The sequence below is a fragment of the Esox lucius genome, chromosome 24 (genome assembly GCF_011004845.1).
Source record: "Esox lucius isolate fEsoLuc1 chromosome 24, fEsoLuc1.pri, whole genome shotgun sequence".
Classification (NCBI taxonomy): domain Eukaryota; kingdom Metazoa; phylum Chordata; class Actinopteri; order Esociformes; family Esocidae; genus Esox; species Esox lucius.
The window spans coordinates 186,577-194,645 of record NC_047592.1 but is presented as its reverse complement, the minus strand read 5'-3'; positions in this window follow the sequence as shown (position 1 = coordinate 194,645).

The window sequence follows — 8,069 nt, the reverse complement described above, 5'->3', positions numbered from 1 at the left end:
GGTGGGGTGTGTTTCTGTCTGTGTTTATATTACAGTTTCTAGACAGGTGGGGTGTGTTTCTGTCTGTGTTTATATTACAGTTTCTAGACAGGTGGGGTGTGTTTCTGTCTGTTTATATTACAGTTTCTAGACAGGTGGGGTGTGTTTCTGTCTGTTTATATTACAGTTTCTAGACAGGTGGGGTGTGTTTCTGTCTGTGTTTATATTACAGTTTCTAGACAGGTGGGGTGTGTTTCTGTCTGTGTTTATATTACAGTTTCTAGACAGGTGGGGTGTGTTTCTGTCTGTGTTTATATTACAGTTTCTAGACAGGTGGGGTGTGTTTCTGTCTGTGTTTATATTACAGTTTCTAGACAGGTGGGGTGTGTTTCTGTCTGTGTTTATATTACAGTTTCTAGACAGGTGGGGTGTGTTTCTGTCTGTGTTTATATTACAGTTTCTAGACAGGTGGGGTGTGTCTGTTATATACAAATTTGGCACATTTAAACACAGAAACAGTCACATGATCTTTCATCTGAAATGTCTCAACAAAATGTAGGCAAAATAGTAGGCATCAGCCTCTTCTATTGTATTAAAGTGTTAAGATTTGCTTACCCTATTCTACTAACCCTATTATATCCCATTAAAATGTAAGGATTAATTTACCCTAACCCTATTCTATCCTATTTAAATGTTAGGATTAGTTTACCCTAACCCTATTCTATCCCATTAAAATGTAAGGATTAATTTACCCTAACCCTATTCTATCCCATTAAAATGTAAGGATTAATTTACCCTAACCCTATTATATCCCATTAAAATGTAAGGATTAGTTTACCCTAACCCTATTCTATCCTATTTAAATGTTAGGATTAGTTTACCCTAACCCTATTCTATCCCATTAAAATGTAAGGATTAATTTACCCTAACCCTATTCTATCCTATTTAAATGTTAGGATTAGTTTACCCTAACCCTATTCTATCCTATTTAAATGTTAGGATTAGTTTACCCTAACCCTATTCTATCCTATTTAAATGTAAGGATTAATTTACCCTAACCCTATTCTATCCCATTAAAATGTAAGGATTAATTTACCCTAACCCTATTCTATCCTATTTAAATGTTAGGATTAGTTTACCCTAACCCTATTCTATCCTATTTAAATGTTAGGATTAGTTTACCCTAACCCTATTCTATCCTATTTAAATGTTAGGATTAGTTTACCCTAACCCTATTCTATCCCATTAAAATCTTTGGATTAGTTTACCCTAACCCTTTTCTATCCTGTTAAAATCTTGGGATTAGTTGACCCTAACCCTATTCTATCCTGTTAAAATCTTGGGATTAGTTGACCCTAACCCTATTCTATCCTTTTAAAATCTTGGGATTAGTTGACCCTAACCCTTTTCTATCCTATTAAAATCTTGGGATTAGTTTACCCTAACCCTTTTCTATCCTATTAAAATCTTGGGATTAGTTTACCCTAACCGTATTCTATCCTATTATAGTCTTGGGATTAGTTTACCCTAACCCTATTCTATCCTATTAAAATCTTGGGATTAGTTTACCCTAACCCTATTCTACCCTATTAAAATCTTGGGATTAGTTTACCCTAACCCTATTCTACCCTATTAAAATCTTGGGATTAGTTTACCCTAACCCTATTCTATCCTATTAAAATCTTGGGATTAGTTTACCCTAACCCTTTTCTATCCTATTAAAATCTTGGGATTAGTTTACCCTAACTGTATTCTATCCTATTATAGTCTTGGGATTAGTTTACCCTAACCCTATTCTATCCTATTAAAATCTTGGGATTAGTTTACCCTAACCCTATTCTACCCTATTAAAATCTTGGGATTAGTTTACCCTAACCCTATTCTATCCTATTAAAATCTTGGGATTAGTTTACCCTAACCCTATTCTACCCTATTCAAATCTTGGGATTAGTTTACCCTAACCATGTCATGTCCTATGAAAGTGTTTTCCATCACTAATGAAAAGCGCAAACTAACAACATAGAACTGTTTGAATTTGGTTCTTTAGTCTATAGAATAATACCAACAAATATATTTTGGTATATATAAATGATGTATGGTAAATGACCTGCAAGGTAAACTGGCCATGTTTTCTGCGAAGGTTTTAGAGCAGCAGCACCTGGTCAGGTGTTGAACCTGTAGTTGTAATACTCAGTCAGCAGAGGGCGACATCCAACAACACGACTTCCCACAATGCATCGCAGTGTTGTTGTTTGGGTTGAACATGGCGGCAGTGAGCTGTCCACTGCAGAGAACCTTCTCCCGTTTCAACTTGTCCCAGGCCGGCAACACTCCGGTACTTTGCCGGGAGCCGTTATGGGTGTTATCTGTGCAGAGGTACGGGAGAGACCGGGGCTTCAGCCTGTATTTCCCCCAGGCTATCACCACCGGTGACAGCCTCTACGACGCCACGCTGACCGATGGGGACTGCAGGTGGGTGTGTCGAAGGGTAGCTAGTGTGTAGACGGCCGACTGGCCTACTTTTAAGTTGGTTAGTGACTGTTATGTTGACTAAACACTACAGACGTTGGGCACGTGGCAAAACAATGGCATGGGCTACGCAGCTGAAATCACTGTCAGAATGAAGTTATTCTCACAGTCACCACACATAACCAGAATAGTGACCGCGAGTTGAATTTTCTCCGGTTTTGACGCCTACGATAATATTAGCCGACCTATACGAAATGTGATTTGGTGACCTACTATCGACGCATCTTTCTTAGAACAATGATGGACTCTATCTGGTGTTTTATCTTTTTGAAATAGGACTTGTTAGAAGATTAGGCAACTACTTATCATAGATCTGTAACATGGCGCTGCCTTCAAGATAACACATTGTATGGAATTTATCACGATATTTGAGGAGAAAAGGTGTGTGGGTAAACAATCTGCGGAAGGATGATTTGCATTTGATGCAACGACCTCAACTCCATACTGGTAGGCCGTGTGAATCTGCTTGCTTTGCATTTCAAAAAAGTTCGATGATTGGTTATCATTGGCTTTTGACGACAATGACTTTAAGCTAAGAGTGCAGATGTAAATCACAATTTATTTGCGTTTTGCACGTCCATCGCTGGTGTCCCTAAATAAGCACAGGTTATGTTCGCGCGGGTAAAACGTATTGGTGTGCGGTTGTTCAGAATTGCGAACTTGAATTCGCGTGCCTCGGGTTTCTGCCACGTTCTTGACTATATTGGTGGTTGTGGAACAAAACATCAGACTACTGCAGATGTGTTGTACGCGGGAAAGCAATGGATATCCTGATTTGTGTATACACTAATGTCAGTAACATCTTTGAGAAATTGCCATTTCATTTTCAACAATGTTTTAAAAACAAATAACAGAATAGGCTAACAGATCGTTAGATTTTGGGTTATGTTCAGTTAAAATGTCAGATTCTGGAAGATCAGTGGTTATTAGGTTAATTGGAATGACTGAATATCTGTCAGACCTTTTGTGTGTAGAGATGTGGCCCAATCATATTGAAGTGCAAAGCAGTGGTTTAGAAACTCTTTCCAAAGGCCCTGTGCATAACCCATAAGGTAAAAAGCAAATTAAGGTTTTGGCCAGCTATGTAAGCTCTAACATTGATTGATCCCACAAAAGGTGTTCAGTTGGTTATATTGCTATTTGTCTTCTAATGCCGCTTAATATGAAAGTAATCTGAAAGTAATTCAGATGAATGAGTTTGAGTAATCAAAAAGTTACCTTACTGATTACCAATGTGGAGAGGTAATTTCTAACTGTAAAGGATTACATTTTAAAAGTAACCTACGCAACCCTGCTAAAAGAATAGCATTGAATTCACACAGGCAACACTACAGCCTATAGGGATCTATTAGATCTTAAATCATTAAGAGTAATGAGTCGATTTCAGAGGTGTAGGCCATAATTTTATTACCATAATTGTTTTCACATATTTAGACTATTTTACTTGTCCTTGCATCTCAATCATAAAATAAAAACCAAAGAAGAGTCCGTAAGACAAAATAGAGAACATATGACAAGAACACTGCTCTTACGAATTTACTCTGTCGGCCACTCTGCCAACAAGCCTCCCTCCCCGTTGGCCGCCACGGTATGAGATTTAGCCGTTAACTTCACTTTAAACTCCTCATATCCTGACTTTATGAACGTGCATTCTTCTGAGGCACGAGCCATCATGCAAAACTCGGCCTGCGTTGCCAAACGCGCCCCTTTGAAGTGAAAGTGGCCAGACTTCAATTAAGTTACAACACAGAATCAACTTACAAACATCTTAATCACCGTCGTAGTACCGTTTACCATCAAACTAGGCAATCGGAGATTGTCAACCCTGTCTTTCCTTGATAACCCTGAGTGTAATCTGAGTAGGTTGAACACCCTTTGTAGTACATGTTATTGGTCTTCATTAAACCGGTCTGCTGGTACACCTCCATCTGCATCATGTTATTGGTCTTCATTAAACTGGTCTGCTGGTACACCTCCATCTGCATCATGTTATTGGTCTTCATTAAACTGGTCTGCTGGTACACCTCCATCTGCATCATGTTATTGGTCTTCATTAAACTGGTCTGCTGGTACACCTCCATCTGCATCATGTTATTGGTCTTCATTAAACTGCTCTACTGTTACACCTCCATCTGCATCATGTTATTGGTCTTCATTAAACTGGTCTGCTGGTACCCCTCCATCTGCATCATGTTATTGGTCTTCATTAAACTGGTCTGCTGGTACACCTCCATCTGCATCATGTTATTGGTCTTCATTAAACTGGTCTGCTGGTACACCTCCATCTGCATCATGTTATTGGTCTTCATTAAACTGGTCTGCTGGTACACCTCCATCTGCATCATGTTATTGGTCTTCATTAAACTGGTCTGCTGGTACACCTCCATCTGCATCATGTTATTGGTCTTCATTAAACTGGTCTGCTGGTACACCTCCATCTGGATCATGTTATTGGTCTTCATTAAACTGGTCTACTGTTACACCTCCATCTGCAGGATTCGTGTTACTCTGGACCCAAGTCTCAACAGGCTGGTGGAGAGAAATGTATTCCACTGCGGAGCTCAGCTACAGCACGTTAACTTTCTACCCAGGCTGGCTGCACAGGAGGAGGAGGGAGAAGCAGCGGAGGAGGTCTGGTGCAGGACATATAGGGTGGTCAGTTTGGAGGTGTCTGAGGAGGCAGAAGGTGATGGTGAGAGTGAAGGCCTGGTGGCTGGAGTTCAGGTGGAGAGGCTGTTGTGGTACGGAACACCACGCATCCAAGAAGTCCCTGGAGGTCCAAGGGACCGGGAGAGGGCTCCTAGCCTGCTCCCTCTGAGGGCCAAGAGGAGCTGCTATCTGGCCCTCTGGAATAACCAGGACCACTATGGACCAGCCTGGAGGGAAACCTCTGCCTCTATCCAGACTGACTCAGAAGAACCAGCCTCGGAGTCAGCTGGTAAGAGTCTTTGTTCCTGGACACATCAGGGCCAGGTGTCTGTCGTGTTACTTCACAATATATCACTTATTCTCTGTGTCTGTCGTGTAACTTCATAATATATCACTTATTCTCAGTGGTTATGTTGTCCAGTAATCTACATGGGTGAGTAAGACAGATAGTTTTAATGAATATCTGGTATGTTTTCCCCTTATTGGGTATCCAGTACTTGAAAGTAACTTGAATTAAATGAGAAAAGTGGCTTGAGGGAGTCCCCTCGCCCCAGGCAGTTAGGAGGTCCCATTTGCCCCAGGCAGTAAATGAGGTCCCTGATGCCCCGGTCAGTCAAGTATGTCCCTGATGCCCCAGAGAGTTAGGAGGTCCCCCTCGCCCCCCGGCAGTTAGGAGGTCCCCCTCGCCCCAGAGAGTTAGGAGGTCCCTGATGCCCCAGTCAGTCAGGGTGGTCCCTGATGCCCCAGTCAGTCAGGGAGGTCCCTGATGCCCCAGTCAGTCAGGGAGGTCCCTGATGCCCCAGAGAGTTAGGAGGTCCCCCTCGCCCCAGGCAGTTAGGAGGTCCCCCTCGCCCCAGAGAGTTAGGAGGTCCCTGATGCCCCAGTCAGTCAGGGTGGTCCCTGATGCCCCAGTCAGTCAGGGAGGTCCCTGATGCCCCAGAGAGTTAGGAGGTCCCCCTCGCCCCAGGCAGTTAGGAGGTCCCCCTCGCCCCCCTGGCAATGCTTGGCCAGTGTGTATTACAGTTGCTTCATCAGGGTTTAGCCTGTATGAGGAGCAAGTTGCATGTATGATTCCATGTTGACTGTTACAAACCTGTTTTGCTGTGTTGCTGTGTGTGGGCCCAGGTCTAACCCTAACCTTTACCCTAACCCTAACCCAGGTTTACGACCTACAGTGACACTGCGGAAGCTGCGGGAGGACTTCCTGTCCCATAGTGGGGGAGTCAGTACCAGGAGGGGCATGGCCAAGGGGATGCTTGTTGTGAGGGTTTTAAACAAGTCCAGAGTGATGTATTATGGAAAGTCTGACAGCAACTGTAAATGTCCTTATAAGGTCAGTATAACGGTCAGACACACACACACACACACACACAATATTGACTCAACTGGATATGTGCTTTTTTGGCATGAATGGATGGCTGCCTTCATTCCAAATCAGACATCTTGTAGCAACAGTAATATTGCTGTATATTATTACAGTATTATTATATACAGTATACTGTAGATATACTGTAAATGATGGAATAGTAATTTTACTGTAGAGATACTGTTAGTGATGCAATATTAATATTACTGTAGATGTACTGTAAGGGATGGAATAATTATAGTGATTTTACAATAGATGTACTTTAAGATACAGTATATACAATAAAATTACATTAGATTTGCCAGTGCTTACAGATTATTCCAATGAATTAACAGATGAAATAAAAAAACATTTATAAGCAAAAAGAGTTTACAGTTTAATTACAAGTATTAAAGTTAGCAGTCCTCCAGAGATTTGGGTTAAGCTAGGAGTCCTCCAGAGATTTGGGTTAAGGTAGGAGTCCTCCAGAGATTTGGGTTAAGCTAGGAGTCCTCCAGAGATTTGGGTTAAGCTAGGAGTCCTCCAGAGATTTGGGTTAGTGTAGCAGTCCTCCAGAGATTTGGATTAAGCTAGGAGTCCTCCAGAGATTTGGGTTAGTGTAGCAGTCCTCAGAGATTTGGGTTAAGCTAGGAGTCCTCCAGAGATTTGGGTTAAGCTAGGAGTCCTCCAGAGATTTGGGTTAGTGTAGCAGTCCTCAGAGATTTGGGTTAAGCTAGGAGTCCTCCAGAGATTTGGGTTAGTGTAGCAGTCCTCCAGAGATGTGGGTTAAGGTAGGAGTCCTCCAGAGATTTGGGTTAAGGTAGGAGTCCTCCAGAGATTTGGGTTAAGGTAGGAGTCCTCCAGAGATTTGGGTTAGGGTAGCAGTCCTCAGAGATTTGGGTTAGGGTAGCTCTCCTCCAGAGATTTGGGTTAGGGTAGCTCTCCTCCAGAGATTTGGGTTAGGGTAGCAGTCCTCAGAGATTTGGGTTAGGTTAGCTTTCCTCCAGATATTTGGGTTAGGGTAGCTGTCCTCCAGAGATTTGGGTTAGAATCCTTTTTGCAAATAGTGGTATGTGTTTAGATTATAGATTGATGTGTTTGTTGATGTTCTAGTGTTTGATCTTAGCTGATGATTTTTGCCAAATTACTGTCTGGCTTGTACTTTTTTTATGACAATGATTTTGATGATAAAATTCTAGATCACAATCCAATTTCCCAAGGTCTTCCTTACAGTTTTAGGAAGTGACCAACAACGTTTTCTAGGACCAACAACATTTTGTATGTTTTCATTTGGACTTAGGTCCGGAGTTTAAAATATATCTACTTTCCTGATGTGGACTTTTTCTGAAAGATCATAATTATAATGGTTTTATATATTTTAATTCAAAGTGATGAAAATCCCTTTCTTTCTCTCACTCTCCTCTTTCTCCCCTCCTTTCGTTTTTTCTCCTTTCTCTCCCTTCCCCCTCCAGGCGGTGCTGGAGGTGTGCGACACTTCGGTGGGGGGCTGTATGTGCGTGCTGTGGAACAGTGTGTGTGTGTGTTGGTATGTTAGGCTACAGCCTGG